General features: G+C 46.2%; 50 non-coding genes and 1 pseudogene across 50 annotated transcripts; all 51 read right to left on the bottom strand.

The window, feature by feature from the left end:
- Positions 1 to 84: 84 nt before the first annotated feature.
- On the bottom strand, positions 85 to 203 carry LOC147932451 (5S ribosomal RNA). Its single transcript, XR_015576605.1, has one exon. It is a non-coding gene; the product is annotated as a 5S ribosomal RNA (ribosomal RNA).
- Positions 204 to 592: 389 nt separating this feature from the next.
- On the bottom strand, positions 593 to 711 carry LOC147932450 (5S ribosomal RNA). The gene has a single exon (XR_015575905.1). It is a non-coding gene; the product is annotated as a 5S ribosomal RNA (ribosomal RNA).
- Positions 712 to 1,100: 389 nt separating this feature from the next.
- On the bottom strand, positions 1,101 to 1,219 carry LOC147932449 (5S ribosomal RNA). The gene has a single exon (XR_015575903.1). It is a non-coding gene; the product is annotated as a 5S ribosomal RNA (ribosomal RNA).
- Positions 1,220 to 1,614: 395 nt separating this feature from the next.
- LOC147932448 (5S ribosomal RNA) lies at positions 1,615 to 1,733 on the bottom strand. Its single transcript, XR_015576604.1, has one exon. It is a non-coding gene; the product is annotated as a 5S ribosomal RNA (ribosomal RNA).
- Positions 1,734 to 2,124: 391 nt separating this feature from the next.
- LOC147932447 (5S ribosomal RNA) lies at positions 2,125 to 2,243 on the bottom strand. The gene has a single exon (XR_015575902.1). It is a non-coding gene; the product is annotated as a 5S ribosomal RNA (ribosomal RNA).
- Positions 2,244 to 2,638: 395 nt separating this feature from the next.
- LOC147932446 (5S ribosomal RNA) lies at positions 2,639 to 2,757 on the bottom strand. The gene has a single exon (XR_015576603.1). It is a non-coding gene; the product is annotated as a 5S ribosomal RNA (ribosomal RNA).
- A 388-nt stretch (positions 2,758 to 3,145) lies between these two features.
- On the bottom strand, positions 3,146 to 3,264 carry LOC147932445 (5S ribosomal RNA). The gene has a single exon (XR_015575901.1). It is a non-coding gene; the product is annotated as a 5S ribosomal RNA (ribosomal RNA).
- Positions 3,265 to 3,657: 393 nt separating this feature from the next.
- Positions 3,658 to 3,776, bottom strand: LOC147932444 (5S ribosomal RNA). The gene has a single exon (XR_015576079.1). It is a non-coding gene; the product is annotated as a 5S ribosomal RNA (ribosomal RNA).
- A 390-nt stretch (positions 3,777 to 4,166) lies between these two features.
- Positions 4,167 to 4,285, bottom strand: LOC147932443 (5S ribosomal RNA). Its single transcript, XR_015575900.1, has one exon. It is a non-coding gene; the product is annotated as a 5S ribosomal RNA (ribosomal RNA).
- Positions 4,286 to 4,673: 388 nt separating this feature from the next.
- Positions 4,674 to 4,792, bottom strand: LOC147932442 (5S ribosomal RNA). The gene has a single exon (XR_015575899.1). It is a non-coding gene; the product is annotated as a 5S ribosomal RNA (ribosomal RNA).
- Positions 4,793 to 5,186: 394 nt separating this feature from the next.
- Positions 5,187 to 5,305, bottom strand: LOC147932441 (5S ribosomal RNA). Its single transcript, XR_015576078.1, has one exon. It is a non-coding gene; the product is annotated as a 5S ribosomal RNA (ribosomal RNA).
- A 391-nt stretch (positions 5,306 to 5,696) lies between these two features.
- On the bottom strand, positions 5,697 to 5,815 carry LOC147932440 (5S ribosomal RNA). The gene has a single exon (XR_015576189.1). It is a non-coding gene; the product is annotated as a 5S ribosomal RNA (ribosomal RNA).
- Positions 5,816 to 6,204: 389 nt separating this feature from the next.
- LOC147932439 (5S ribosomal RNA) lies at positions 6,205 to 6,323 on the bottom strand. The gene has a single exon (XR_015575898.1). It is a non-coding gene; the product is annotated as a 5S ribosomal RNA (ribosomal RNA).
- A 393-nt stretch (positions 6,324 to 6,716) lies between these two features.
- Positions 6,717 to 6,835, bottom strand: LOC147932438 (5S ribosomal RNA). Its single transcript, XR_015576077.1, has one exon. It is a non-coding gene; the product is annotated as a 5S ribosomal RNA (ribosomal RNA).
- A 389-nt stretch (positions 6,836 to 7,224) lies between these two features.
- Positions 7,225 to 7,343, bottom strand: LOC147932437 (5S ribosomal RNA). Its single transcript, XR_015575897.1, has one exon. It is a non-coding gene; the product is annotated as a 5S ribosomal RNA (ribosomal RNA).
- A 393-nt stretch (positions 7,344 to 7,736) lies between these two features.
- On the bottom strand, positions 7,737 to 7,855 carry LOC147932436 (5S ribosomal RNA). Its single transcript, XR_015576076.1, has one exon. It is a non-coding gene; the product is annotated as a 5S ribosomal RNA (ribosomal RNA).
- A 391-nt stretch (positions 7,856 to 8,246) lies between these two features.
- On the bottom strand, positions 8,247 to 8,365 carry LOC147932435 (5S ribosomal RNA). The gene has a single exon (XR_015575752.1). It is a non-coding gene; the product is annotated as a 5S ribosomal RNA (ribosomal RNA).
- A 393-nt stretch (positions 8,366 to 8,758) lies between these two features.
- On the bottom strand, positions 8,759 to 8,877 carry LOC147932434 (5S ribosomal RNA). Its single transcript, XR_015576075.1, has one exon. It is a non-coding gene; the product is annotated as a 5S ribosomal RNA (ribosomal RNA).
- Positions 8,878 to 9,267: 390 nt separating this feature from the next.
- On the bottom strand, positions 9,268 to 9,386 carry LOC147932433 (5S ribosomal RNA). Its single transcript, XR_015575751.1, has one exon. It is a non-coding gene; the product is annotated as a 5S ribosomal RNA (ribosomal RNA).
- A 391-nt stretch (positions 9,387 to 9,777) lies between these two features.
- LOC147932432 (5S ribosomal RNA) lies at positions 9,778 to 9,896 on the bottom strand. Its single transcript, XR_015575750.1, has one exon. It is a non-coding gene; the product is annotated as a 5S ribosomal RNA (ribosomal RNA).
- A 392-nt stretch (positions 9,897 to 10,288) lies between these two features.
- On the bottom strand, positions 10,289 to 10,407 carry LOC147932431 (5S ribosomal RNA). The gene has a single exon (XR_015575867.1). It is a non-coding gene; the product is annotated as a 5S ribosomal RNA (ribosomal RNA).
- Positions 10,408 to 10,797: 390 nt separating this feature from the next.
- On the bottom strand, positions 10,798 to 10,916 carry LOC147932430 (5S ribosomal RNA). Its single transcript, XR_015576232.1, has one exon. It is a non-coding gene; the product is annotated as a 5S ribosomal RNA (ribosomal RNA).
- Positions 10,917 to 11,308: 392 nt separating this feature from the next.
- LOC147932429 (5S ribosomal RNA) lies at positions 11,309 to 11,427 on the bottom strand. Its single transcript, XR_015576074.1, has one exon. It is a non-coding gene; the product is annotated as a 5S ribosomal RNA (ribosomal RNA).
- Positions 11,428 to 11,817: 390 nt separating this feature from the next.
- On the bottom strand, positions 11,818 to 11,936 carry LOC147932428 (5S ribosomal RNA). Its single transcript, XR_015575748.1, has one exon. It is a non-coding gene; the product is annotated as a 5S ribosomal RNA (ribosomal RNA).
- A 392-nt stretch (positions 11,937 to 12,328) lies between these two features.
- LOC147932427 (5S ribosomal RNA) lies at positions 12,329 to 12,447 on the bottom strand. Its single transcript, XR_015576073.1, has one exon. It is a non-coding gene; the product is annotated as a 5S ribosomal RNA (ribosomal RNA).
- Positions 12,448 to 12,836: 389 nt separating this feature from the next.
- LOC147932426 (5S ribosomal RNA) lies at positions 12,837 to 12,955 on the bottom strand. Its single transcript, XR_015576231.1, has one exon. It is a non-coding gene; the product is annotated as a 5S ribosomal RNA (ribosomal RNA).
- Positions 12,956 to 13,348: 393 nt separating this feature from the next.
- On the bottom strand, positions 13,349 to 13,467 carry LOC147932425 (5S ribosomal RNA). Its single transcript, XR_015576072.1, has one exon. It is a non-coding gene; the product is annotated as a 5S ribosomal RNA (ribosomal RNA).
- A 392-nt stretch (positions 13,468 to 13,859) lies between these two features.
- Positions 13,860 to 13,978, bottom strand: LOC147932424 (5S ribosomal RNA). Its single transcript, XR_015576602.1, has one exon. It is a non-coding gene; the product is annotated as a 5S ribosomal RNA (ribosomal RNA).
- A 392-nt stretch (positions 13,979 to 14,370) lies between these two features.
- LOC147932423 (5S ribosomal RNA) lies at positions 14,371 to 14,489 on the bottom strand. The gene has a single exon (XR_015576166.1). It is a non-coding gene; the product is annotated as a 5S ribosomal RNA (ribosomal RNA).
- A 393-nt stretch (positions 14,490 to 14,882) lies between these two features.
- On the bottom strand, positions 14,883 to 15,001 carry LOC147932422 (5S ribosomal RNA). The gene has a single exon (XR_015576071.1). It is a non-coding gene; the product is annotated as a 5S ribosomal RNA (ribosomal RNA).
- A 394-nt stretch (positions 15,002 to 15,395) lies between these two features.
- Positions 15,396 to 15,514, bottom strand: LOC147932421 (5S ribosomal RNA). The gene has a single exon (XR_015576069.1). It is a non-coding gene; the product is annotated as a 5S ribosomal RNA (ribosomal RNA).
- Positions 15,515 to 15,908: 394 nt separating this feature from the next.
- On the bottom strand, positions 15,909 to 16,027 carry LOC147932420 (5S ribosomal RNA). Its single transcript, XR_015576165.1, has one exon. It is a non-coding gene; the product is annotated as a 5S ribosomal RNA (ribosomal RNA).
- Positions 16,028 to 16,420: 393 nt separating this feature from the next.
- Positions 16,421 to 16,539, bottom strand: LOC147932419 (5S ribosomal RNA). The gene has a single exon (XR_015576068.1). It is a non-coding gene; the product is annotated as a 5S ribosomal RNA (ribosomal RNA).
- Positions 16,540 to 16,929: 390 nt separating this feature from the next.
- On the bottom strand, positions 16,930 to 17,048 carry LOC147932418 (5S ribosomal RNA). The gene has a single exon (XR_015576230.1). It is a non-coding gene; the product is annotated as a 5S ribosomal RNA (ribosomal RNA).
- A 393-nt stretch (positions 17,049 to 17,441) lies between these two features.
- Positions 17,442 to 17,560, bottom strand: LOC147932417 (5S ribosomal RNA). Its single transcript, XR_015576067.1, has one exon. It is a non-coding gene; the product is annotated as a 5S ribosomal RNA (ribosomal RNA).
- Positions 17,561 to 17,952: 392 nt separating this feature from the next.
- Positions 17,953 to 18,071, bottom strand: LOC147932416 (5S ribosomal RNA). The gene has a single exon (XR_015576229.1). It is a non-coding gene; the product is annotated as a 5S ribosomal RNA (ribosomal RNA).
- Positions 18,072 to 18,464: 393 nt separating this feature from the next.
- LOC147932415 (5S ribosomal RNA) lies at positions 18,465 to 18,583 on the bottom strand. Its single transcript, XR_015576066.1, has one exon. It is a non-coding gene; the product is annotated as a 5S ribosomal RNA (ribosomal RNA).
- Positions 18,584 to 18,975: 392 nt separating this feature from the next.
- On the bottom strand, positions 18,976 to 19,094 carry LOC147932414 (5S ribosomal RNA). The gene has a single exon (XR_015576601.1). It is a non-coding gene; the product is annotated as a 5S ribosomal RNA (ribosomal RNA).
- Positions 19,095 to 19,486: 392 nt separating this feature from the next.
- Positions 19,487 to 19,605, bottom strand: LOC147932413 (5S ribosomal RNA; annotated as a pseudogene).
- A 393-nt stretch (positions 19,606 to 19,998) lies between these two features.
- LOC147932412 (5S ribosomal RNA) lies at positions 19,999 to 20,117 on the bottom strand. Its single transcript, XR_015576065.1, has one exon. It is a non-coding gene; the product is annotated as a 5S ribosomal RNA (ribosomal RNA).
- A 392-nt stretch (positions 20,118 to 20,509) lies between these two features.
- LOC147932411 (5S ribosomal RNA) lies at positions 20,510 to 20,628 on the bottom strand. Its single transcript, XR_015576164.1, has one exon. It is a non-coding gene; the product is annotated as a 5S ribosomal RNA (ribosomal RNA).
- Positions 20,629 to 21,021: 393 nt separating this feature from the next.
- On the bottom strand, positions 21,022 to 21,140 carry LOC147932410 (5S ribosomal RNA). Its single transcript, XR_015576064.1, has one exon. It is a non-coding gene; the product is annotated as a 5S ribosomal RNA (ribosomal RNA).
- Positions 21,141 to 21,531: 391 nt separating this feature from the next.
- Positions 21,532 to 21,650, bottom strand: LOC147932409 (5S ribosomal RNA). The gene has a single exon (XR_015576679.1). It is a non-coding gene; the product is annotated as a 5S ribosomal RNA (ribosomal RNA).
- A 390-nt stretch (positions 21,651 to 22,040) lies between these two features.
- LOC147932408 (5S ribosomal RNA) lies at positions 22,041 to 22,159 on the bottom strand. Its single transcript, XR_015576022.1, has one exon. It is a non-coding gene; the product is annotated as a 5S ribosomal RNA (ribosomal RNA).
- Positions 22,160 to 22,552: 393 nt separating this feature from the next.
- LOC147932407 (5S ribosomal RNA) lies at positions 22,553 to 22,671 on the bottom strand. Its single transcript, XR_015576063.1, has one exon. It is a non-coding gene; the product is annotated as a 5S ribosomal RNA (ribosomal RNA).
- Positions 22,672 to 23,061: 390 nt separating this feature from the next.
- On the bottom strand, positions 23,062 to 23,180 carry LOC147932406 (5S ribosomal RNA). Its single transcript, XR_015575747.1, has one exon. It is a non-coding gene; the product is annotated as a 5S ribosomal RNA (ribosomal RNA).
- Positions 23,181 to 23,572: 392 nt separating this feature from the next.
- Positions 23,573 to 23,691, bottom strand: LOC147932405 (5S ribosomal RNA). Its single transcript, XR_015576360.1, has one exon. It is a non-coding gene; the product is annotated as a 5S ribosomal RNA (ribosomal RNA).
- Positions 23,692 to 24,083: 392 nt separating this feature from the next.
- On the bottom strand, positions 24,084 to 24,202 carry LOC147932404 (5S ribosomal RNA). Its single transcript, XR_015576062.1, has one exon. It is a non-coding gene; the product is annotated as a 5S ribosomal RNA (ribosomal RNA).
- A 389-nt stretch (positions 24,203 to 24,591) lies between these two features.
- Positions 24,592 to 24,710, bottom strand: LOC147932403 (5S ribosomal RNA). Its single transcript, XR_015576021.1, has one exon. It is a non-coding gene; the product is annotated as a 5S ribosomal RNA (ribosomal RNA).
- Positions 24,711 to 25,102: 392 nt separating this feature from the next.
- LOC147932402 (5S ribosomal RNA) lies at positions 25,103 to 25,221 on the bottom strand. Its single transcript, XR_015576061.1, has one exon. It is a non-coding gene; the product is annotated as a 5S ribosomal RNA (ribosomal RNA).
- Positions 25,222 to 25,610: 389 nt separating this feature from the next.
- Positions 25,611 to 25,729, bottom strand: LOC147932401 (5S ribosomal RNA). The gene has a single exon (XR_015576060.1). It is a non-coding gene; the product is annotated as a 5S ribosomal RNA (ribosomal RNA).
- Positions 25,730 to 25,753: the final 24 nt, after the last annotated feature.

Raw genomic sequence — 25,753 nt, 5'->3', positions numbered from 1 at the left:
CGGTCTGAAAGTTACGACGTTCTCTATGTACTATAGTATTGCGAAACAACCAAAAAAAAAAAAAAAGGGGGGGGGGGGGGGGGAGGAATGCAACACGAGGACTTCCCGGAAAGTCACCCATCCTAGTACTCCTCTCGCCCAAGTACGCTTCACTGCGGAGTTCTGATGGGATCCGGTGCATTAGTGCTGGTATGATCGCATCCGTTAGTATATCCCATGCAATCGCATATATTCTTTTTTGAAAACTGAATGGATCATTCGATGTGGGTCCCACTTGATATGCGGACCGGTTTAGTCACCTTGGACGTGCTTCCAACGTCCAAAAACAAGCAATAACCATGTCCAAACACTGTTTTGGAGCCGTAACTAATTGTGTCGGGATCACAAAAAAACATCTTAACTGCCTTCAAACGTCAAAATCTGCCCTCGAGAATGGTCCAATGGTACGAAGACCCATTGCCTTGCCAGAAGCTCTCTTGGGGCTTTTCAAAAAGGTATTATGGGTTGCGTGGTTCCTCACGGTCCGAAAGTTACGACGTTTTCTATGTACTATAGTCTTGCGAAACAACCAAAAAAAAAAAGGGGGGGGGGATGGATGCAACACGAGGACTTCCCGGGAGGTCACCCATCCTAGTATTACTCTCGCCCAAGCACGCTTAACTGCGGAGTTCTGATGGGATCCGGTGCATTAGTGCTGGTATGATCGCATCCGTTAGTATATCCCATGCAATCGCATATATTCTTTTTTGAAAACTGAATGGCTCATTCGATGTGGGTCCCACTTGATATGCGGACCGGTTTAGTCACCTTGGACGTGCTTCCAACGTCCAAAAACAAGCAATAACCATGTCCAAACACTGTTTTGGAGCCGTAACTAATTGTGTCGGGATCACAAAAAAACATCTTAACTGCCTTCAAACGTCAAAATCTGCCCTCGAGAATGGTCCAATGGAACAAAGACCCATTGCCTTGCCAGAAGCTCTCTTGGGGATTTTCAAAAAGGTATTATGGGTTGCGTGGTTCCTCACGGTCCGAAAGTTACGACGTTTTCTATGTACTATAGTCTTGCGAAACAACCAAAAAAAAAAGGGGGGGGGGGATGGATGCAACACGAGGACTTCCCGGGAGGTCACCCATCCTAGTATTACTCTCGCCCAAGCACGCTTAACTGCGGAGTTCTGATGGGATCCGGTGCATTAGTGCTGGTATGATCGCATCCGTTAGTATATTCCATGCAATCGCATATATCCTTTTTTGAAAACTGAATGGATCATTCGATGTGGGTCCCACTTGATATGCGGACCGGTTTAGTCACCTTGGACGTGCTTCCAACGTCCAAAAACAAGCGATAACCATGTCCAAACACTGTTTTGGAGCCGTAACTAATTGTGTCGGGATCACAAAAAAACATCTTAACTGCCTTCAAACGTCAAAATCTGCCCTCGAGAATGGTCCAATGGTACGAAGACCCATTGCCTTGCCAGAAGCTCTCTTGGGGCTTTTCAAAAAGGTATTATGGGTTGCGTGGTTCCTCACGGTCTGAAAGTTACGACGTTCTCTATGTACTATAGTATTGCGAAACAACCAAAAAAAAAAAAAAAGGGGGGGGGGGGAGGAATGCAACACGAGGACTTCCCGGAAAGTCACCCATCCTAGTACTCCTCTCGCCCAAGTACGCTTCACTGCGGAGTTCTGATGGGATCCGGTGCATTAGTGCTGGTATGATCGCATCCGTTAGTATATCCCATGCAATCGCATATATTCTTTTTTGAAAACTGAATGGATCATTCGATGTGGGTCCCACTTGATATGCGGACCGGTTTAGTCACCTTGGACGTGCTTCCAACGTCCAAAAACAAGCAATAACCATGTCCAAACACTGTTTTGGAGCCGTAACTAATTGTGTCGGGATCACAAAAAAACATCTTAACTGCCTTCAAACGTCAAAATCTGCCCTCGAGAATGGTCCAATGGAACAAAGACCCATTGCCTTGCCAGAAGCTCTCTTGGGGATTTTCAAAAAGGTATTATGGGTTGCGTGGTTCCTCACGGTCCGAAAGTTACGACGTTTTCTATGTACTATAGTCTTGCGAAACAACCAAAAAAAAAAAGGGGGGGGGGGGATGGATGCAACACGAGGACTTCCCGGGAGGTCACCCATCCTAGTATTACTCTCGCCCAAGCACGCTTAACTGCGGAGTTCTGATGGGATCCGGTGCATTAGTGCTGGTATGATCGCATCCGTTAGTATATTCCATGCAATCGCATATATCCTTTTTTGAAAACTGAATGGATCATTCGATGTGGGTCCCACTTGATATGCGGACCGGTTTAGTCACCTTGGACGTGCTTCCAACGTCCAAAAACAAGCGATAACCATGTCCAAACACTGTTTTGGAGCCGTAACTAATTGTGTCGGGATCACAAAAAAACATCTTAACTGCCTTCAAACGTCAAAATCTGCCCTCGAGAATGGTCCAATGGTACGAAGACCCATTGCCTTGCCAGAAGCTCTCTTGGGGCTTTTCAAAAAGGTATTATGGGTTGCGTGGTTCCTCACGGTCTGAAAGTTACGACGTTCTCTATGTACTATAGTATTGCGAAACAACCAAAAAAAAAAAAAAGGGGGGGGGGGGGAGGAATGCAACACGAGGACTTCCCGGAAAGTCACCCATCCTAGTACTCCTCTCGCCCAAGTACGCTTCACTGCGGAGTTCTGATGGGATCCGGTGCATTAGTGCTGGTATGATCGCATCCGTTAGTATATCCCATGCAATCGCATATATTCTTTTTTGAAAACTGAATGGATCATTCGATGTGGGTCCCACTTGATATGCGGACCGGTTTAGTCACCTTGGACGTGCTTCCAACGTCCAAAAACAAGCAATAACCATGTCCAAACACTGTTTTGGAGCCGTAACTAATTGTGTCGGGATCACAAAAAAACATCTTAACTGCCTTCAAACGTCAAAATCTGCCCTCGAGAATGGTCCAATGGTACGAAGACCCATTGCCTTGCCAGAAGCTCTCTTGGGGCTTTTCAAAAAGGTATTATGGGTTGCGTGGTTCCTCACGGTCTGAAAGTTACGACGTTCTCTATGTACTATAGTATTGCGAAACAACCAAAAAAAAAAGGGGGGGGGGATGGATGCAACACGAGGACTTCCCGGGAGGTCACCCATCCTAGTATTACTCTCGCCCAAGCACGCTTAACTGCGGAGTTCTGATGGGATCCGGTGCATTAGTGCTGGTATGATCGCATCCGTTAGTATATTCCATGCAATCGCATATATCCTTTTTTGAAAACTGAATGGATCATTCGATGTGGGTCCCACTTGATATGCGGACCGGTTTAGTCACCTTGGACGTGCTTCCAACGTCCAAAAACAAGCGATAACCATGTCCAAACACTGTTTTGGAGCCGTAACTAATTGTGTCGGGATCACAAAAAAACATCTTAACTGCCTTCAAACGTCAAAATCTGCCCTCGAGAATGGTCCAATGGTACGAAGACCCATTGCCTTGCCAGAAGCTCTCTTGGGGCTTTTCAAAAAGGTATTATGGGTTGCGTGGTTCCTCACGGTCTGAAAGTTACGACGTTCTCTATGTACTATAGTATTGCGAAACAACCAAAAAAAAAAAAAAAAGGGGGGGGGAGGAATGCAACACGAGGACTTCCCGGAAAGTCACCCATCCTAGTACTACTCTCGCCCAAGCACGCTTCACTGCGGAGTTCTGATGGGATCCGGTGCATTAGTGCTGGTATGATCGCATCCGTTAGTATATCCCATGCAATCGCATATATTCTTTTTTGAAAACTGAATGGATCATTCGATGTGGGTCCCACTTGATATGCGGACCGGTTTAGTCACCTTGGACGTGCTTCCAACGTCCAAAAACAAGCAATAACCATGTCCAAACACTGTTTTGGAGCCGTAACTAATTGTGTCGGGATCACAAAAAAACATCTTAACTGCCTTCAAACGTCAAAATCTGCCCTCGAGAATGGTCCAATGGAACAAAGACCCATTGCCTTGCCAGAAGCTCTCTTGGGGCTTTTCAAAAAGGTATTATGGGTTGCGTGGTTCCTCACGGTCCGAAAGTTACGACGTTTTCTATGTACTATAGTCTTGCGAAACAACCAAAAAAAAAAAGGGGGGGGGGGATGGATGCAACACGAGGACTTCCCGGGAGGTCACCCATCCTAGTATTACTCTCGCCCAAGCACGCTTAACTGCGGAGTTCTGATGGGATCCGGTGCATTAGTGCTGGTATGATCGCATCCGTTAGTATATCCCATGCAATCGCATATATCCTTTTTTGAAAACTGAATGGATCATTCGATGTGGGTCCCACTTGATATGCGGACCGGTTTAGTCACCTTGGACGTGCTTCCAACGTCCAAAAACAAGCGATAACCATGTCCAAACACTGTTTTGGAGCCGTAACTAATTGTGTCGGGATCACAAAAAAACATCTTAACTGCCTTCAAACGTCAAAATCTGCCCTCGAGAATGGTCCAATGGAACAAAGACCCATTGCCTTGCCAGAAGCTCTCTTGGGGCTTTTCAAAAAGGTATTATGGGTTGCGTGGTTCCTCACGGTCCGAAAGTTACGACGTTTTCTATGTACTATAGTCTTGCGAAACAACCAAAAAAAAAAAGGGGGGGGGATGGATGCAACACGAGGACTTCCCGGGAGGTCACCCATCCTAGTATTACTCTCGCCCAAGCACGCTTAACTGCGGAGTTCTGATGGGATCCGGTGCATTAGTGCTGGTATGATCGCATCCGTTAGTATATCCCATGCAATCGCATATATCCTTTTTTGAAAACTGAATGGATCATTCGATGTGGGTCCCACTTGATATGCGGACCGGTTTAGTCACCTTGGACGTGCTTCCAACGTCCAAAAACAAGCGATAACCATGTCCAAACACTGTTTTGGAGCCGTAACTAATTGTGTCGGGATCACAAAAAAACATCTTAACTGCCTTCAAACGTCAAAATCTGCCCTCGAGAATGGTCCAATGGTACGAAGACCCATTGCCTTGCCAGAAGCTCTCTTGGGGCTTTTCAAAAAGGTATTATGGGTTGCGTGGTTCCTCACGGTCTGAAAGTTACGACGTTCTCTATGTACTATAGTATTGCGAAACAACCAAAAAAAAAAAAAAAAGGGGGGGGGGAGGAATGCAACACGAGGACTTCCCGGAAAGTCACCCATCCTAGTACTACTCTCGCCCAAGCACGCTTCACTGCGGAGTTCTGATGGGATCCGGTGCATTAGTGCTGGTATGATCGCATCCGTTAGTATATCCCATGCAATCGCATATATTCTTTTTTGAAAACTGAATGGATCATTCGATGTGGGTCCCACTTGATATGCGGACCGGTTTAGTCACCTTGGACGTGCTTCCAACGTCCAAAAACAAGCAATAACCATGTCCAAACACTGTTTTGGAGCCGTAACTAATTGTGTCGGGATCACAAAAAAACATCTTAACTGCCTTCAAACGTCAAAATCTGCCCTCGAGAATGGTCCGATGGTACAAAGACCCATTGCCTTGCCAGAAGCTCTCTTGGGGCTTTTCAAAAAGGTATTATGGGTTGCGTGGTTCCTCACGGTCCGAAAGTTACGACGTTTTCTATGTACTATAGTCTTGCGAAATAACCAAAAAAAAAAGGGGGGGGGGGGGAGGGATGCAACACGAGGACTTCCCGGGAGGTCACCCATCCTAGTACTCCTCTCGCCCAAGTACGCTTCACTGCGGAGTTCTGATGGGATCCGGTGCATTAGTGCTGGTATGATCGCATCCGTTAGTATATCCCATGCAATCGCATATATTCTTTTTTGAAAACTGAATGGATCATTCGATGTGGGTCCCACTTGATATGCGGACCGGTTTAGTCACCTTGGACGTGCTTCCAACGTCCAAAAACAAGCAATAACCATGTCCAAACACTGTTTTGGAGCCGTAACTAATTGTGTCGGGATCACAAAAAAACATCTTAACTGCCTTCAAACGTCAAAATCTGCCCTCGAGAATGGTCCAATGGAACAAAGACCCATTGCCTTGCCAGAAGCTCTCTTGGGGATTTTCAAAAAGGTATTATGGATTGCGTGGTTCCTCACGGTCCGAAAGTTACGACGTTTTCTATGTACTATAGTCTTGCGAAACAACCAAAAAAAAAAGGGGGGGGGGGATGGATGCAACACGAGGACTTCCCGGGAGGTCACCCATCCTAGTATTACTCTCGCCCAAGCACGCTTAACTGCGGAGTTCTGATGGGATCCGGTGCATTAGTGCTGGTATGATCGCATCCGTTAGTATATTCCATGCAATCGCATATATCCTTTTTTGAAAACTGAATGGATCATTCGATGTGGGTCCCACTTGATATGCGGACCGGTTTAGTCACCTTGGACGTGCTTCCAACGTCCAAAAACAAGCGATAACCATGTCCAAACACTGTTTTGGAGCCGTAACTAATTGTGTCGGGATCACAAAAAAACATCTTAACTGCCTTCAAACGTCAAAATCTGCCCTCGAGAATGGTCCAATGGTACGAAGACCCATTGCCTTGCCAGAAGCTCTCTTGGGGCTTTTCAAAAAGGTATTATGGGTTGCGTGGTTCCTCACGGTCTGAAAGTTACGACGTTCTCTATGTACTATAGTATTGCGAAACAACCAAAAAAAAAAAAAAAGGGGGGGGGGAGGAATGCAACACGAGGACTTCCCGGAAAGTCACCCATCCTAGTACTACTCTCGCCCAAGCACGCTTCACTGCGGAGTTCTGATGGGATCCGGTGCATTAGTGCTGGTATGATCGCATCCGTTAGTATATCCCATGCAATCGCATATATTCTTTTTTGAAAACTGAATGGATCATTCGATGTGGGTCCCACTTGATATGCGGACCGGTTTAGTCACCTTGGACGTGCTTCCAACATCCAAAAACAAGCAATAACCATGTCCAAACACTGTTTTGGAGCCGTAACTAATTGTGTCGGGATCACAAAAAAACATCTTAACTGCCTTCAAACGTCAAAATCTGCCCTCGAGAATGGTCCAATGGAACAAAGACCCATTGCCTTGCCAGAAGCTCTCTTGGGGCTTTTCAAAAAGGTATTATGGGTTGCGTGGTTCCTCACGGTCCGAAAGTTACGACGTTTTCTATGTACTATAGTCTTGCGAAACAACCAAAAAAAAAAAGGGGGGGGGGATGGATGCAACACGAGGACTTCCCGGGAGGTCACCCATCCTAGTATTACTCTCGCCCAAGCACGCTTAACTGCGGAGTTCTGATGGGATCCGGTGCATTAGTGCTGGTATGATCGCATCCGTTAGTATATCCCATGCAATCGCATATATCCTTTTTTGAAAACTGAATGGATCATTCGATGTGGGTCCCACTTGATATGCGGACCGGTTTAGTCACCTTGGACGTGCTTCCAACGTCCAAAAACAAGCGATAACCATGTCCAAACACTGTTTTGGAGCCGTAACTAATTGTGTCGGGATCACAAAAAAACATCTTAACTGCCTTCAAACGTCAAAATCTGCCCTCGAGAATGGTCCAATGGTACGAAGACCCATTGCCTTGCCAGAAGCTCTCTTGGGGCTTTTCAAAAAGGTATTATGGGTTGCGTGGTTCCTCACGGTCTGAAAGTTACGACGTTCTCTATGTACTATAGTATTGCGAAACAACCAAAAAAAAAAAAAAAAGGGGGGGGGAGGAATGCAACACGAGGACTTCCCGGAAAGTCACCCATCCTAGTACTACTCTCGCCCAAGCACGCTTCACTGCGGAGTTCTGATGGGATCCGGTGCATTAGTGCTGGTATGATCGCATCCGTTAGTATATCCCATGCAATCGCATATATTCTTTTTTGAAAACTGAATGGATCATTCGATGTGGGTCCCACTTGATATGCGGACCGGTTTAGTCACCTTGGACGTGCTTCCAACGTCCAAAAACAAGCAATAACCATGTCCAAACACTGTTTTGGAGCCGTAACTAATTGTGTCGGGATCACAAAAAAACATCTTAACTGCCTTCAAACGTCAAAATCTGCCCTCGAGAATGGTCCGATGGTACAAAGACCCATTGCCTTGCCAGAAGCTCTCTTGGGGCTTTTCAAAAAGGTATTATGGGTTGCGTGGTTCCTCACGGTCCGAAAGTTACGACGTTTTCTATGTACTATAGTCTTGCGAAATAACCAAAAAAAAAAAGGGGGGGGGGGGAGGGATGCAACACGAGGACTTCCCGGGAGGTCACCCATCCTAGTATTACTCTCGCCCAAGCACGCTTAACTGCGGAGTTCTGATGGGATCCGGTGCATTAGTGCTGGTATGATCGCATCCGTTAGTATATCCCATGCAATCGCATATATCCTTTTTTGAAAACTGAATGGATCATTCGATGTGGGTCCCACTTGATATGCGGACCGGTTTAGTCACCTTGGACGTGCTTCCAACGTCCAAAAACAAGCGATAACCATGTCCAAACACTGTTTTGGAGCCGTAACTAATTGTGTCGGGATCACAAAAAAACATCTTAACTGCCTTCAAACGTCAAAATCTGCCCTCGAGAATGGTCCAATGGTACGAAGACCCATTGCCTTGCCAGAAGCTCTCTTGGGGCTTTTCAAAAAGGTATTATGGGTTGCGTGGTTCCTCACGGTCTGAAAGTTACGACGTTCTCTATGTACTATAGTATTGCGAAACAACCAAAAAAAAAAAAAAAGGGGGGGGGGAGGAATGCAACACGAGGACTTCCCGGAAAGTCACCCATCCTAGTACTACTCTCGCCCAAGCACGCTTCACTGCGGAGTTCTGATGGGATCCGGTGCATTAGTGCTGGTATGATCGCATCCGTTAGTATATCCCATGCAATCGCATATATTCTTTTTTGAAAACTGAATGGATCATTCGATGTGGGTCCCACTTGATATGCGGACCGGTTTAGTCACCTTGGACGTGCTTCCAACGTCCAAAAACAAGCAATAACCATGTCCAAACACTGTTTTGGAGCCGTAACTAATTGTGTCGGGATCACAAAAAAACATCTTAACTGCCTTCAAACGTCAAAATCTGCCCTCGAGAATGGTCCGATGGTACAAAGACCCATTGCCTTGCCAGAAGCTCTCTTGGGGCTTTTCAAAAAGGTATTATGGGTTGCGTGGTTCCTCACGGTCCGAAAGTTACGACGTTTTCTATGTACTATAGTCTTGCGAAATAACCAAAAAAAAAAAGGGGGGGGGGGAGGGATGCAACACGAGGACTTCCCGGGAGGTCACCCATCCTAGTATTACTCTCGCCCAAGCACGCTTAACTGCGGAGTTCTGATGGGATCCGGTGCATTAGTGCTGGTATGATCGCATCCGTTAGTATATCCCATGCAATCGCATATATCCTTTTTTGAAAACTGAATGGATCATTCGATGTGGGTCCCACTTGATATGCGGACCGGTTTAGTCACCTTGGACGTGCTTCCAACGTCCAAAAACAAGCGATAACCATGTCCAAACACTGTTTTGGAGCCGTAACTAATTGTGTCGGGATCACAAAAAAACATCTTAACTGCCTTCAAACGTCAAAATCTGCCCTCGAGAATGGTCCGATGGTACGAAGACCCATTGCCTTGCCAGAAGCTCTCTTGGGGCTTTTCAAAAAGGTATTATGGGTTGCGTGGTTCCTCACGGTCTGAAAGTTACGACGTTTTCTATGTACTATAGTCTTGCGAAATAACCAAAAAAAAAAAGGGGGGGGGGGGAGGGATGCAACACGAGGACTTCCCGGGAGGTCACCCATCCTAGTATTACTCTCGCCCAAGCACGCTTAACTGCGGAGTTCTGATGGGATCCGGTGCATTAGTGCTGGTATGATCGCATCCGTTAGTATATCCCATGCAATCGCATATATCCTTTTTTGAAAACTGAATGGATCATTCGATGTGGGTCCCACTTGATATGCGGACCGGTTTAGTCACCTTGGACGTGCTTCCAACGTCCAAAAACAAGCGATAACCATGTCCAAACACTGTTTTGGAGCCGTAACTAATTGTGTCGGGATCACAAAAAAACATCTTAACTGCCTTCAAACGTCAAAATCTGCCCTCGAGAATGGTCCAATGGTACGAAGACCCATTGCCTTGCCAGAAGCTCTCTTGGGGCTTTTCAAAAAGGTATTATGGGTTGCGTGGTTCCTCACGGTCTGAAAGTTACGACGTTCTCTATGTACTATAGTATTGCGAAACAACCAAAAAAAAAAAAAAAGGGGGGGGGAGGAATGCAACACGAGGACTTCCCAGAAAGTCACCCATCCTAGTACTACTCTCGCCCAAGCACGCTTCACTGCGGAGTTCTGATGGGATCCGGTGCATTAGTGCTGGTATGATCGCATCCGTTAGTATATCCCATGCAATCGCATATATTCTTTTTTGAAAACTGAATGGATCATTCGATGTGGGTCCCACTTGATATGCGGACCGGTTTAGTCACCTTGGACGTGCTTCCAACGTCCAAAAACAAGCAATAACCATGTCCAAACACTGTTTTGGAGCCGTAACTAATTGTGTCGGGATCACAAAAAAACATCTTAACTGCCTTCAAACGTCAAAATCTGCCCTCGAGAATGGTCCGATGGTACAAAGACCCATTGCCTTGCCAGAAGCTCTCTTGGGGCTTTTCAAAAAGGTATTATGGGTTGCGTGGTTCCTCACGGTCTGAAAGTTACGACGTTCTCTATGTACTATAGTATTGCGAAACAACCAAAAAAAAAAAGGGGGGGGGGGAGGGATGCAACACGAGGACTTCCCGGAAAGTCACCCATCCTAGTATTACTCTCGCCCAAGCACGCTTAACTGCGGAGTTCTGATGGGATCCGGTGCATTAGTGCTGGTATGATCGCATCCGTTAGTATATCCCATGCAATCGCATATATCCTTTTTTGAAAACTGAATGGATCATTCGATGTGGGTCCCACTTGATATGCGGACCGGTTTAGTCACCTTGGACGTGCTTCCAACGTCCAAAAACAAGCGATAACCATGTCCAAACACTGTTTTGGAGCCGTAACTAATTGTGTCGGGATCACAAAAAAACATCTTAACTGCCTTCAAACGTCAAAATCTGCCCTCGAGAATGGTCCAATGGTACGAAGACCCATTGCCTTGCCAGAAGCTCTCTTGGGGCTTTTCAAAAAGGTATTATGGGTTGCGTGGTTCCTCACGGTCTGAAAGTTACGACGTTCTCTATGTACTATAGTATTGCGAAACAACCAAAAAAAAAAAAAAAGGGGGGGGGAGGAATGCAACACGAGGACTTCCCGGAAAGTCACCCATCCTAGTACTACTCTCGCCCAAGCACGCTTCACTGCGGAGTTCTGATGGGATCCGGTGCATTAGTGCTGGTATGATCGCATCCGTTAGTATATCCCATGCAATCGCATATATTCTTTTTTGAAAACTGAATGGATCATTCGATGTGGGTCCCACTTGATATGCGGACCGGTTTAGTCACCTTGGACGTGCTTCCAACGTCCAAAAACAAGCAATAACCATGTCCAAACACTGTTTTGGAGCCGTAACTAATTGTGTCGGGATCACAAAAAAACATCTTAACTGCCTTCAAACGTCAAAATCTGCCCTCGAGAATGGTCCGATGGTACAAAGACCCATTGCCTTGCCAGAAGCTCTCTTGGGGCTTTTCAAAAAGGTATTATGGGTTGCGTGGTTCCTCACGGTCCGAAAGTTACGACGTTTTCTATGTACTATAGTCTTGCGAAATAACCAAAAAAAAAAAGGGGGGGGGGGAGGGATGCAACACGAGGACTTCCCGGGAGGTCACCCATCCTAGTATTACTCTCGCCCAAGCACGCTTAACTGCGGAGTTCTGATGGGATCCGGTGCATTAGTGCTGGTATGATCGCATCCGTTAGTATATCCCATGCAATCGCATATATCCTTTTTTGAAAACTGAATGGATCATTCGATGTGGGTCCCACTTGATATGCGGACCGGTTTAGTCACCTTGGACGTGCTTCCAACGTCCAAAAACAAGCGATAACCATGTCCAAACACTGTTTTGGAGCCGTAACTAATTGTGTCGGGATCACAAAAAAACATCTTAACTGCCTTCAAACGTCAAAATCTGCCCTCGAGAATGGTCCAATGGTACGAAGACCCATTGCCTTGCCAGAAGCTCTCTTGGGGCTTTTCAAAAAGGTATTATGGGTTGCGTGGTTCCTCACGGTCTGAAAGTTACGACGTTCTCTATGTACTATAGTATTGCGAAACAACCAAAAAAAAAAAAAAAGGGGGGGGGAGGAATGCAACACGAGGACTTCCCGGAAAGTCACCCATCCTAGTACTACTCTCGCCCAAGCACGCTTCACTGCGGAGTTCTGATGGGATCCGGTGCATTAGTGCTGGTATGATCGCATCCGTTAGTATATCCCATGCAATCGCATATATTCTTTTTTGAAAACTGAATGGATCATTCGATGTGGGTCCCACTTGATATGCGGACCGGTTTAGTCACCTTGGACGTGCTTCCAACATCCAAAAACAAGCAATAACCATGTCCAAACACTGTTTTGGAGCCGTAACTAATTGTGTCGGGATCACAAAAAAACATCTTAACTGCCTTCAAACGTCAAAATCTGCCCTCGAGAATGGTCCAATGGAACAAAGACCCATTGCCTTGCCAGAAGCTCTCTTGGGGATTTTCAAAAAGGTATTATGGGTTGCGTGGTTCCTCACGGTCCGAAAGTTACGACGTTTTCTATGTACTATAGTCTTGCGAAACAACCAAAAAAAAAAGGGGGGGGGGGATGGATGCAACACGAGGACTTCCCGGAAAGTCACCCATCCTAGTACTACTCTCGCCCAAGCGCGCTTAACTGCGGAGTTCTGATGGGATCCGGTGCATTAGTGCTGGTATGATCGCATCCGTTAGTATATCCCATGCAATCGCATATATCCTTTTTTGAAAACTGAATGGATCATTCGATGTGGGTCCCACTTGATATGCGGACCGGTTTAGTCACCTTGGACGTGCTTCCAACGTCCAAAAACAAGCGATAACCATGTCCAAACACTGTTTTGGAGCCGTAACTAATTGTGTCGGGATCACAAAAAAACATCTTAACTGCCTTCAAACGTCAAAATCTGCCCTCGAGAATGGTCCAATGGTACGAAGACCCATTGCCTTGCCAGAAGCTCTCTTGGGGCTTTTCAAAAAGGTATTATGGGTTGCGTGGTTCCTCACGGTCTGAAAGTTACGACGTTCTCTATGTACTATAGTATTGCGAAACAACCAAAAAAAAAAAAAAAAGGGGGGGGGAGGAATGCAACACGAGGACTTCCCGGAAAGTCACCCATCCTAGTACTACTCTCGCCCAAGCACGCTTCACTGCGGAGTTCTGATGGGATCCGGTGCATTAGTGCTGGTATGATCGCATCCGTTAGTATATCCCATGCAATCGCATATATTCTTTTTTGAAAACTGAATGGATCATTCGATGTGGGTCCCACTTGATATGCGGACCGGTTTAGTCACCTTGGACGTGCTTCCAACGTCCAAAAACAAGCAATAACCATGTCCAAACACTGTTTTGGAGCCGTAACTAATTGTGTCGGGATCATAAAAAAACATCTTAACTGCCTTCAAACGTCAAAATCTGCCCTCGAGAATGGTCCAATGGTACGAAGACCCATTGCCTTGCCAGAAGCTCTCTTGGGGCTTTTCAAAAAGGTATTATGGGTTGCGTGGTTCCTCACGGTCTGAAAGTTACGACGTTCTCTATGTACTATAGTATTGCGAAACAACCAAAAAAAAAAAAAAAGGGGGGGGGAGGAATGCAACACGAGGACTTCCCGGAAAGTCACCCATCCTAGTACTCCTCTCGCCCAAGTACGCTTCACTGCGGAGTTCTGATGGGATCCGGTGCATTAGTGCTGGTATGATCGCATCCGTTAGTATATCCCATGCAATCGCATATATTCTTTTTTGAAAACTGAATGGATCATTCGATGTGGGTCCCACTTGATATGCGGACCGGTTTAGTCACCTTGGACGTGCTTCCAACGTCCAAAAACAAGCAATAACCATGTCCAAACACTGTTTTGGAGCCGTAACTAATTGTGTCGGGATCACAAAAAAACATCTTAACTGCCTTCAAACGTCAAAATCTGCCCTCGAGAATGGTCCAATGGTACAAAGACCCATTGCCTTGCCAGAAGCTTTCTTGGGGCTTTTCAAAAAGGTATTATGGGTTGCGTGGTTCCTCACGGTCCGAAAGTTACGACGTTCTCTATGTACTATAGTCTTGCGAAACAACCAAAAAAAAAAAAGGGGGGGGGGGGAGGGATGCAACACGAGGACTTCCCGGAAAGTCACCCATCCTAGTACTACTCTCGCCCAAGCGCGCTTAACTGCGGAGTTCTGATGGGATCCGGTGCATTAGTGCTGGTATGATCGCATCCGTTAGTATATCCCATGCAATCGCATATATCCTTTTTTGAAAACTGAATGGATCATTCGATGTGGGTCCCACTTGATATGCGGACCGGTTTAGTCACCTTGGACGTGCTTCCAACGTCCAAAAACAAGCGATAACCATGTCCAAACACTGTTTTGGAGCCGTAACTAATTGTGTCGGGATCACAAAAAAACATCTTAACTGCCTTCAAACGTCAAAATCTGCCCTCGAGAATGGTCCAATGGTACGAAGACCCATTGCCTTGCCAGAAGCTCTCTTGGGGCTTTTCAAAAAGGTATTATGGGTTGCGTGGTTCCTCACGGTCTGAAAGTTACGACGTTCTCTATGTACTATAGTATTGCGAAACAACCAAAAAAAAAAAAAAAAGGGGGGGGGAGGAATGCAACACGAGGACTTCCCGGAAAGTCACCCATCCTAGTACTACTCTCGCCCAAGCACGCTTCACTGCGGAGTTCTGATGGGATCCGGTGCATTAGTGCTGGTATGATCGCATCCGTTAGTATATCCCATGCAATCGCATATATTCTTTTTTGAAAACTGAATGGATCATTCGATGTGGGTCCCACTTGATATGCGGACCGGTTTAGTCACCTTGGACGTGCTTCCAACGTCCAAAAACAAGCAATAACCATGTCCAAACACTGTTTTGGAGCCGTAACTAATTGTGTCGGGATCACAAAAAAACATCTTAACTGCCTTCAAACGTCAAAATCTGCCCTCGAGAATGGTCCAATGGTACGAAGACCCATTGCCTTGCCAGAAGCTCTCTTGGGGCTTTTCAAAAAGGTATTATGGGTTGCGTGGTTCCTCACGGTCTGAAAGTTACGACGTTCTCTATGTACTATAGTATTGCGAAACAACCAAAAAAAAAAAAAAAGGGGGGGGGGGAGGAATGCAACACGAGGACTTCCCGGAAAGTCACCCATCCTAGTACTACTCTCGCCCAAGCACGCTTCACTGCGGAGTTCTGATGGGATCCGGTGCATTAGTGCTGGTATGATCGCATCCGTTAGTATATCCCATGCAATCGCATATATTCTTTTTTGAAAACTGAATGGATCATTCGATGTGGGTCCCACTTGATATGCGGACCGGTTTAGTCACCTTGGACGTGCTTCCAACGTCCAAAAACAAGCAATAACCATGTCCAAACACTGTTTTGGAGCCGTAACTAATTGTGTCGGGATCACAAAAAAACATCTTAACTGCCTTCAAACGTCAAAATCTGCCCTCGAGAATGGTCCAATGGTACAAAGACCCATTGCCTTGCCAGAAGCTCTCTTGGGGCTTTTCAAAAAGGTATTATGGGTTGCGTGGTTCCTCACGGTCCGAAAGTTACGACGTTCTCTATGTACTATAGTCTTGCGAAACAACCAAAAAAAAAAAAGGGGGGGGGGGGGGAGGGATGCAACACGAGGACTTCCCGGAAAGTCACCCATCCTAGTACTACTCTCGCCCAAGCGCGCTTAACTGCGGAGTTCTGATGGGATCCGGTGCATTAGTGCTGGTATGATCGCATCCGTTAGTATATCCCATGCAATCGCATATATCCTTTTTTGAAAACTGAATGGATCATTCGATGTGGGTCCCACTTGATATGCGGACCGGTTTAGTCACCTTGGACGTGCTTCCAACGTCCAAAAACAAGCGATAACCATGTCCAAACACTGTTTTGGAGCCGTAACTAATTGTGTCGGGATCACAAAAAAACATCTTAACTGCCTTCAAACGTCAAAATCTGCCCTCGAGAATGGTCCAATGGTACGAAGACCCATTGCCTTGCCAGAAGCTCTCTTGGGGCTTTTCAAAAAGGTATTATGGGTTGCGTGGTTCCTCACGGTCTGAAAGTTACGACGTTCTCTATGTACTATAGTATTGCGAAACAACCAAAAAAAAAAAAAAAAGGGGGGGGGAGGAATGCAACACGAGGACTTCCCGGAAAGTCACCCATCCTAGTACTACTCTCGCCCAAGCACGCTTCACTGCGGAGTTCTGATGGGATCCGGTGCATTAGTGCTGGTATGATCGCATCCGTTAGTATATCCCATGCAATCGCATATATTCTTTTTTGAAAACTGAATGGATCATTCGATGTGGGTCCCACTTGATATGCGGACCGGTTTAGTCACCTTGGACGTGCTTCCAACATCCAAAAACAAGCAATAACCATGTCCAAACACTGTTTTGGAGCCGTAACTAATTGTGTCGGGATCACAAAAAAACATCTTAACTGCCTTCAAACGTCAAAATCTGCCCTCGAGAATGGTCCAATGGAACAAAGACCCATTGCCTTGCCAGAAGCTCTCTTGGGGATTTTCAAAAAGGTATTATGGGTTGCGTGGTTCCTCACGGTCCGAAAGTTACGACGTTTTCTATGTACTATAGTCTTGCGAAACAACCAAAAAAAAAAGGGGGGGGGGGGATGGATGCAACACGAGGACTTCCCGGAAAGTCACCCATCCTAGTACTACTCTCGCCCAAGCGCGCTTAACTGCGGAGTTCTGATGGGATCCGGTGCATTAGTGCTGGTATGATCGCATCCGTTAGTATATCCCATGCAATCGCATATATCCTTTTTTGAAAACTGAATGGATCATTCGATGTGGGTCCCACTTGATATGCGGACCGGTTTAGTCACCTTGGACGTGCTTCCAACGTCCAAAAACAAGCGATAACCATGTCCAAACACTGTTTTGGAGCCGTAACTAATTGTGTCGGGATCACAAAAAAACATCTTAACTGCCTTCAAACGTCAAAATCTGCCCTCGAGAATGGTCCAATGGTACGAAGACCCATTGCCTTGCCAGAAGCTCTCTTGGGGCTTTTCAAAAAGGTATTATGGGTTGCGTGGTTCCTCACGGTCTGAAAGTTACGACGTTCTCTATGTACTATAGTATTGCGAAACAACCAAAAAAAAAAAAAAAAGGGGGGGGGAGGAATGCAACACGAGGACTTCCCGGAAAGTCACCCATCCTAGTACTACTCTCGCCCAAGCACGCTTCACTGCGGAGTTCTGATGGGATCCGGTGCATTAGTGCTGGTATGATCGCATCCGTTAGTATATCCCATGCAATCGCATATATTCTTTTTTGAAAACTGAATGGATCATTCGATGTGGGTCCCACTTGATATGCGGACCGGTTTAGTCACCTTGGACGTGCTTCCAACGTCCAAAAACAAGCAATAACCATGTCCAAACACTGTTTTGGAGCCGTAACTAATTGTGTCGGGATCACAAAAAAACATCTTAACTGCCTTCAAACGTCAAAATCTGCCCTCGAGAATGGTCCAATGGAACAAAGACCCATTGCCTTGCCAGAAGCTCTCTTGGGGATTTTCAAAAAGGTATTATGGGTTGCGTGGTTCCTCACGGTCCGAAAGTTACGACGTTTTCTATGTACTATAGTCTTGCGAAACAACCAAAAAAAAAAGGGGGGGGGGGGGGATGGATGCAACACGAGGACTTCCCGGAAAGTCACCCATCCTAGTACTACTCTCGCCCAAGCGCGCTTAACTGCGGAGTTCTGATGGGATCCGGTGCATTAGTGCTGGTATGATCGCATCCGTTAGTATATCCCATGCAATCGCATATATCCTTTTTTGAAAACTGAATGGATCATTCGATGTGGGTCCCACTTGATATGCGGACCGGTTTAGTCACCTTGGACGTGCTTCCAACGTCCAAAAACAAGCGATAACCATGTCCAAACACTGTTTTGGAGCCGTAACTAATTGTGTCGGGATCACAAAAAAACATCTTAACTGCCTTCAAACGTCAAAATCTGCCCTCGAGAATGGTCCAATGGTACGAAGACCCATTGCCTTGCCAGAAGCTCTCTTGGGGCTTTTCAAAAAGGTATTATGGGTTGCGTGGTTCCTCACGGTCTGAAAGTTACGACGTTCTCTATGTACTATAGTATTGCGAAACAACCAAAAAAAAAAAAAAAAGGGGGGGGGAGGAATGCAACACGAGGACTTCCCGGAAAGTCACCCATCCTAGTACTACTCTCGCCCAAGCACGCTTCACTGCGGAGTTCTGATGGGATCCGGTGCATTAGTGCTGGTATGATCGCATCCGTTAGTATATCCCATGCAATCGCATATATTCTTTTTTGAAAACTGAATGGATCATTCGATGTGGGTCCCACTTGATATGCGGACCGGTTTAGTCACCTTGGACGTGCTTCCAACGTCCAAAAACAAGCAATAACCATGTCCAAACACTGTTTTGGAGCCGTAACTAATTGTGTCGGGATCATAAAAAAACATCTTAACTGCCTTCAAACGTCAAAATCTGCCCTCGAGAATGGTCCAATGGTACGAAGACCCATTGCCTTGCCAGAAGCTCTCTTGGGGCTTTTCAAAAAGGTATTATGGGTTGCGTGGTTCCTCACGGTCTGAAAGTTACGACGTTCTCTATGTACTATAGTATTGCGAAACAACCAAAAAAAAAAAAAAAGGGGGGGGGAGGAATGCAACACGAGGACTTCCCGGAAAGTCACCCATCCTAGTACTCCTCTCGCCCAAGTACGCTTCACTGCGGAGTTCTGATGGGATCCGGTGCATTAGTGCTGGTATGATCGCATCCGTTAGTATATCCCATGCAATCGCATATATTCTTTTTTGAAAACTGAATGGATCATTCGATGTGGGTCCCACTTGATATGCGGACCGGTTTAGTCACCTTGGACGTGCTTCCAACGTCCAAAAACAAGCAATAACCATGTCCAAACACTGTTTTGGAGCCGTAACTAATTGTGTCGGGATCACAAAAAAACATCTTAACTGCCTTCAAACGTCAAAATCTGCCCTCGAGAATGGTCCAATGGTACAAAGACCCATTGCCTTGCCAGAAGCTCTCTTGGGGCTTTTCAAAAAGGTATTATGGGTTGCGTGGTTCCTCACGGTCCGAAAGTTACGACGTTCTCTATGTACTATAGTCTTGCGAAACAACCAAAAAAAAAAAAGGGGGGGGGGGGAGGGATGCAACACGAGGACTTCCCGGAAAGTCACCCATCCTAGTACTACTCTCGCCCAAGCGCGCTTAACTGCGGACTTCTGATGGGATCCGGTGCATTAGTGCTGGTATGATCGCATCCGTTAGTATATCCCATGCAATCGCATATATCCTTTTTTGAAAACTGAATGGATCATTCGATGTGGGTCCCACTTGATATGCGGACCGGTTTAGTCACCTTGGACGTGCTTCCAACGTCCAAAAACAAGCGATAACCATGTCCAAACACTGTTTTGGAGCCGTAACTAATTGTGTCGGGATCACAAAAAAACATCTTAACTGCCTTCAAACGTCAAAATCTGCCCTCGAGAATGGTCCAATGGTACGAAGACCCATTGCCTTGCCAGAAGCTCTCTTGGGGCTTTTCAAAAAGGTATTATGGGTTGCGTGGTTCCTCACGGTCTGAAAGTTACGACGTTCTCTATGTACTATAGTATTGCGAAACAACCAAAAAAAAAAAAAAAAGGGGGGGGGAGGAATGCAACACGAGGACTTCCCGGAAAGTCACCCATCCTAGTACTACTCTCGCCCAAGCACGCTTCACTGCGGAGTTCTGATGGGATCCGGTGCATTAGTGCTGGTATGATCGCATCCGTTAGTATATCCCATGCAATCGCATATATTCTTTTTTGAAAACTGAATGGATCATTCGATGTGGGTCCCACTTGATATGCGGACCGGTTTAGTCACCTTGGACGTGCTTCCAACGTCCAAAAACAAGCAATAACCATGTCCAAACACTGTTTTGGAGCCGTAACTAATTGTGTCGGGATCACAAAAAAACATCTTAACTGCCTTCAAACGTCAAAATCTGCCCTCGAGAATGGTCCAATGGTACAAAGACCCATTGCCTTGCCAGAAGCTCTCTTGGGGCTTTTCAAAAAGGTATTATGGGTTGCGTGGTTCCTCACGGTCCGAAAGTTACGACGTTCTCTATGTACTATAGTCTTGCGAAACAACCAAAAAAAAAAAGGGGGGGGGGGGGAGGGATGCAACACGAGGACTTCCCGGAAAGTCACCCATCCTAGTACTACTCTCGCCCAAGCGCGCTTAACTGCGGAGTTCTGATGGGATCCGGTGCATTAGTGCTGGTATGATCGCATCCGTTAGTATATCCCATGCAATCGCATATATCCTTTTTTGAAAACTGAATGGATCATTCGATGTGGGTCCCACTTGATATGCGGACCGGTTTAGTCACCTTGGACGTGCTTCCAACGTCCAAAAACAAGCGATAACCATGTCCAAACACTGTTTTGGAGCCGTAACTAATTGTGTCGGGATCACAAAAAAACATCTTAACTGCCTTCAAACGTCAAAATCTGCCCTCGAGAATGGTCCAATGGTACGAAGACCCATTGCCTTGCCAGAAGCTCTCTTGGGGCTTTTCAAAAAGGTATTATGGGTTGCGTGGTTCCTCACGGTCTGAAAGTTACGACGTTCTCTATGTACTATAGTATTGCGAAACAACCAAAAAAAAAAAAAAAAGGGGGGGGGAGGAATGCAACACGAGGACTTCCCGGAAAGTCACCCATCCTAGTACTACTCTCGCCCAAGCACGCTTCACTGCGGAGTTCTGATGGGATCCGGTGCATTAGTGCTGGTATGATCGCATCCGTTAGTATATCCCATGCAATCGCATATATTCTTTTTTGAAAACTGAATGGATCATTCTATGTGGGTCCCACTTGATATGCGGACCGGTTTAGTCACCTTGGACGTGCTTCCAACGTCCAAAAACAAGCAATAACCATGTCCAAACACTGTTTTGGAGCCGTAACTAATTGTGTCGGGATCACAAAAAAACATCTTAACTGCCTTCAAACGTCAAAATCTGCCCTCGAGAATGGTCCAATGGTACGAAGACCCATTGCCTTGCCAGAAGCTCTCTTGGGGCTTTTCAAAAAGGTATTATGGGTTGCGTGGTTCCTCACGGTCTGAAAGTTACGACGTTCTCTATGTACTATAGTCTTGCGAAACAACCAAAAAAAAAAAAGGGGGGGGGGGAGGAATGCAACACGAGGACTTCCCGGGAGGTCACCCATCCTAGTACTACTCTCGCCCAAGCACGCTTAACTGCGGAGTTCTGATGGGATCCGGTGCATTAGTGCTGGTATGATCGCATCCGTTAGTATATCCCATGCAATCGCATATATTCTTTTTTGAAAACTGAATGGATCATTCGATGTGGGTCCCACTTGATATGCGGACCGGTTTAGTCACCTTGGACGTGCTTCCAACGTCCAAAAACAAGCGATAACCATGTCCAAACACTGTTTTGGAGCCGTAACTAATTGTGTCGGGATCACAAAAAAACATCTTAACTGCCTTCAAACGTCAAAATCTGCCCTCGAGAATGGTCCGATGGTACAAAGACCCATTGCCTTGCCAGAAGCTCTCTTGGGGCTTTTCAAAAAGGTATTATGGGTTGCGTGGTTCCTCACGGTCCGAAAGTTACGACGTTTTCTATGTACTATAGTCTTGCGAAACAACCAAAAAAAAAAAGGGGGGGGGGGAGGGATGCAACACGAGGACTTCCCGGGAGGTCACCCATCCTAGTATTACTCTCGCCCAAGCACGCTTCACTGCGGAGTTCTGATGGGATCCGGTGCATTAGTGCTGGTATGATCGCATCCGTTAGTATATCCCATGCAATCGCATATATCCTTTTTTGAAAACTGAATGGATCATTCGATGTGGGTCCCACTTGATATGCGGACCGGTTTAGTCACCTTGGACGTGCTTCCAACGTCCAAAAACAAGCGATAACCATGTCCAAACACTGTTTTGGAGCCGTAACTAATTGTGTCGGGATCACAAAAAAACATCTTAACTGCCTTCAAACGTCAAAATCTGCCCTCGAGAATGGTCCAATGGTACGAAGACCCATTGCCTTGCCAGAAGCTCTCTTGGGGCTTTTCAAAAAGGTATTATGGGTTGCGTGGTTCCTCACGGTCTGAAAGTTACGACGTTCTCTATGTACTATAGTATTGCGAAACAACCAAAAAAAAAAAAAAAGGGGGGGGGGAGGAATGCAACACGAGGACTTCCCGGAAAGTCACCCATCCTAGTACTACTCTCGCCCAAGCACGCTTCACTGCGGAGTTCTGATGGGATCCGGTGCATTAGTGCTGGTATGATCGCATCCGTTAGTATATCCCATGCAATCGCATATATTCTTTTTTGAAAACTGAATGGATCATTCGATGTGGGTCCCACTTGATATGCGGACCGGTTTAGTCACCTTGGACGTGCTTCCAACGTCCAAAAACAAGCAATAACCATGTCCAAACACTGTTTTGGAGCCGTAACTAATTGTGTCGGGATCACAAAAAAACATCTTAACTGCCTTCAAACGTCAAAATCTGCCCTCGAGAATGGTCCGATGGTACAAAGACCCATTGCCTTGCCAGAAGCTCTCTTGGGGCTTTTCAAAAAGGTATTATGGGTTGCGTGGTTCCTCACGGTCCGAAAGTTACGACGTTTTCTATGTACTATAGTCTTGCGAAATAACCAAAAAAAAAAAGGGGGGGGGGGAGGGATGCAACACGAGGACTTCCCGGGAGGTCACCCATCCTAGTATTACTCTCGCCCAAGCACGCTTAACTGCGGAGTTCTGATGGGATCCGGTGCATTAGTGCTGGTATGATCGCATCCGTTAGTATATCCCATGCAATCGCATATATCCTTTTTTGAAAACTGAATGGATCATTCGATGTGGGTCCCACTTGATATGCGGACCGGTTTAGTCACCTTGGACGTGCTTCCAACGTCCAAAAACAAGCGATAACCATGTCCAAACACTGTTTTGGAGCCGTAACTAATTGTGTCGGGATCACAAAAAAACATCTTAACTGCCTTCAAACGTCAAAATCTGCCCTCGAGAATGGTCCAATGGTACGAAGACCCATTGCCTTGCCAGAAGCTCTCTTGGGGCTTTTCAAAAAGGTATTATGGGTTGCGTGGTTCCTCACGGTCTGAAAGTTACGACGTTCTCTATGTACTATAGTATTGCGAAACAACCAAAAAAAAAAAAAAAGGGGGGGGGAGGAATGCAACACGAGGACTTCCCGGAAAGTCAACCATCCTAGTACTACTCTCGCCCAAGCACGCTTCACTGCGGAGTTCTGATGGGATCCGGTGCATTAGTGCTGGTATGATCGCATCCGTTAGTATATCCCATGCAATCGCATATATTCTTTTTTGAAAACTGAATGGATCATTCGATGTGGGTCCCACTTGATATGCGGACCGGTTTAGTCACCTTGGACGTGCTTCCAACGTCCAAAAACAAGCAATAACCATGTCCAAACACTGTTTTGGAGCCGTAACTAATTGTGTCGGGATCACAAAAAAACATCTTAACTGCCTTCAAACGTCAAAATCTGCCCTCGAGAATGGTCCAATGGTACGAAGACCCATTGCCTTGCCAGAAGCTCTCTTGGGGCTTTTCAAAAAGGTATTATGGGTTGCGTGGTTCCTCACGGTCTGAAAGTTACGACGTTCTCTATGTACTATAGTATTGCGAAACAACCAAAAAAAAAAAAAAAGGGGGGGGGAGGAATGCAACACGAGGACTTCCCGGAAAGTCACCCATCCTAGTACTACTCTCGCCCAAGCACGCTTCACTGCGGAGTTCTGATGGGATCCGGTGCATTAGTGCTGGTATGATCGCATCCGTTAGTATATCCCATGCAATCGCATATATTCTTTTTTGAAAACTGAATGGATCATTCGATGTGGGTCCCACTTGATATGCGGACCGGTTTAGTCACCTTGGACGTGCTTCCAACGTCCAAAAACAAGCAATAACCATGTCCAAACACTGTTTTGGAGCCGTAACTAATTGTGTCGGGATCACAAAAAAACATCTTAACTGCCTTCAAACGTCAAAATCTGCCCTCGAGAATGGTCCGATGGTACAAAGACCCATTGCCTTGCCAGAAGCTCTCTTGGGGCTTTTCAAAAAGGTATTATGGGTTGCGTGGTTCCTCACGGTCCGAAAGTTACGACGTTTTCTATGTACTATAGTCTTGCGAAATAACCAAAAAAAAAAAGGGGGGGGGGAGGGATGCAACACGAGGACTTCCCGGGAGGTCACCCATCCTAGTATTACTCTCGCCCAAGCACGCTTCACTGCGGAGTTCTGATGGGATCCGGTGCATTAGTGCTGGTATGATCGCATCCGTTAGTATATCCCATGCAATCGCATATATCCTTTTTTGAAAACTGAATGGATCATTCGATGTGGGTCCCACTTGATATGCGGACCGGTTTAGTCACCTTGGACGTGCTTCCAACGTCCAAAAACAAGCGATAACCATGTCCAAACACTGTTTTGGAGCCGTAACTAATTGTGTCGGGATCACAAAAAAACATCTTAACTGCCTTCAAACGTCAAAATCTGCCCTCGAGAATGGTCCAATGGTACGAAGACCCATTGCCTTGCCAGAAGCTCTCTTGGGGCTTTTCAAAAAGGTATTATGGGTTGCGTGGTTCCTCACGGTCTGAAAGTTACGACGTTCTCTATGTACTATAGTATTGCGAAACAACCAAAAAAAAAAAAAAAGGGGGGGGGAGGAATGCAACACGAGGACTTCCCGGAAAGTCACCCATCCTAGTACTACTCTCGCCCAAGCACGCTTCACTGCGGAGTTCTGATGGGATCCGGTGCATTAGTGCTGGTATGATCGCATCCGTTAGTATATCCCATGCAATCGCATATATTCTTTTTTGAAAACTGAATGGATCATTCGATGTGGGTCCCACTTGATATGCGGACCGGTTTAGTCACCTTGGACGTGCTTCCAACGTCCAAAAACAAGCAATAACCATGTCCAAACACTGTTTTGGAGCCGTAACTAATTGTGTCGGGATCACAAAAAAACATCTTAACTGCCTTCAAACGTCAAAATCTGCCCTCGAGAATGGTCCGATGGTACAAAGACCCATTGCCTTGCCAGAAGCTCTCTTGGGGCTTTTCAAAAAGGTATTATGGGTTGCGTGGTTCCTCACGGTCCGAAAGTTACGACGTTTTCTATGTACTATAGTCTTGCGAAATAACCAAAAAAAAAAAGGGGGGGGGGAGGAATGCAACACGAGGACTTCCCGGAAAGTCACCCATCCTAGTACTACTCTCGCCCAAGCACGCTTCACTGCGGAGTTCTGATGGGATCCGGTGCATTAGTGCTGGTATGATCGCATCCGTTAGTATATCCCATGCAATCGCA

The sequence above is a fragment of the Camelina sativa genome, chromosome 12, assembly GCF_030686135.1.
Source record: "Camelina sativa cultivar CO46 ecotype springtype chromosome 12, ASM3068613v1".
Taxonomy (NCBI): Eukaryota; Viridiplantae; Streptophyta; class Magnoliopsida; order Brassicales; family Brassicaceae; genus Camelina; species Camelina sativa.
This window is presented reverse-complemented; position numbering and strand designations above follow the sequence as displayed.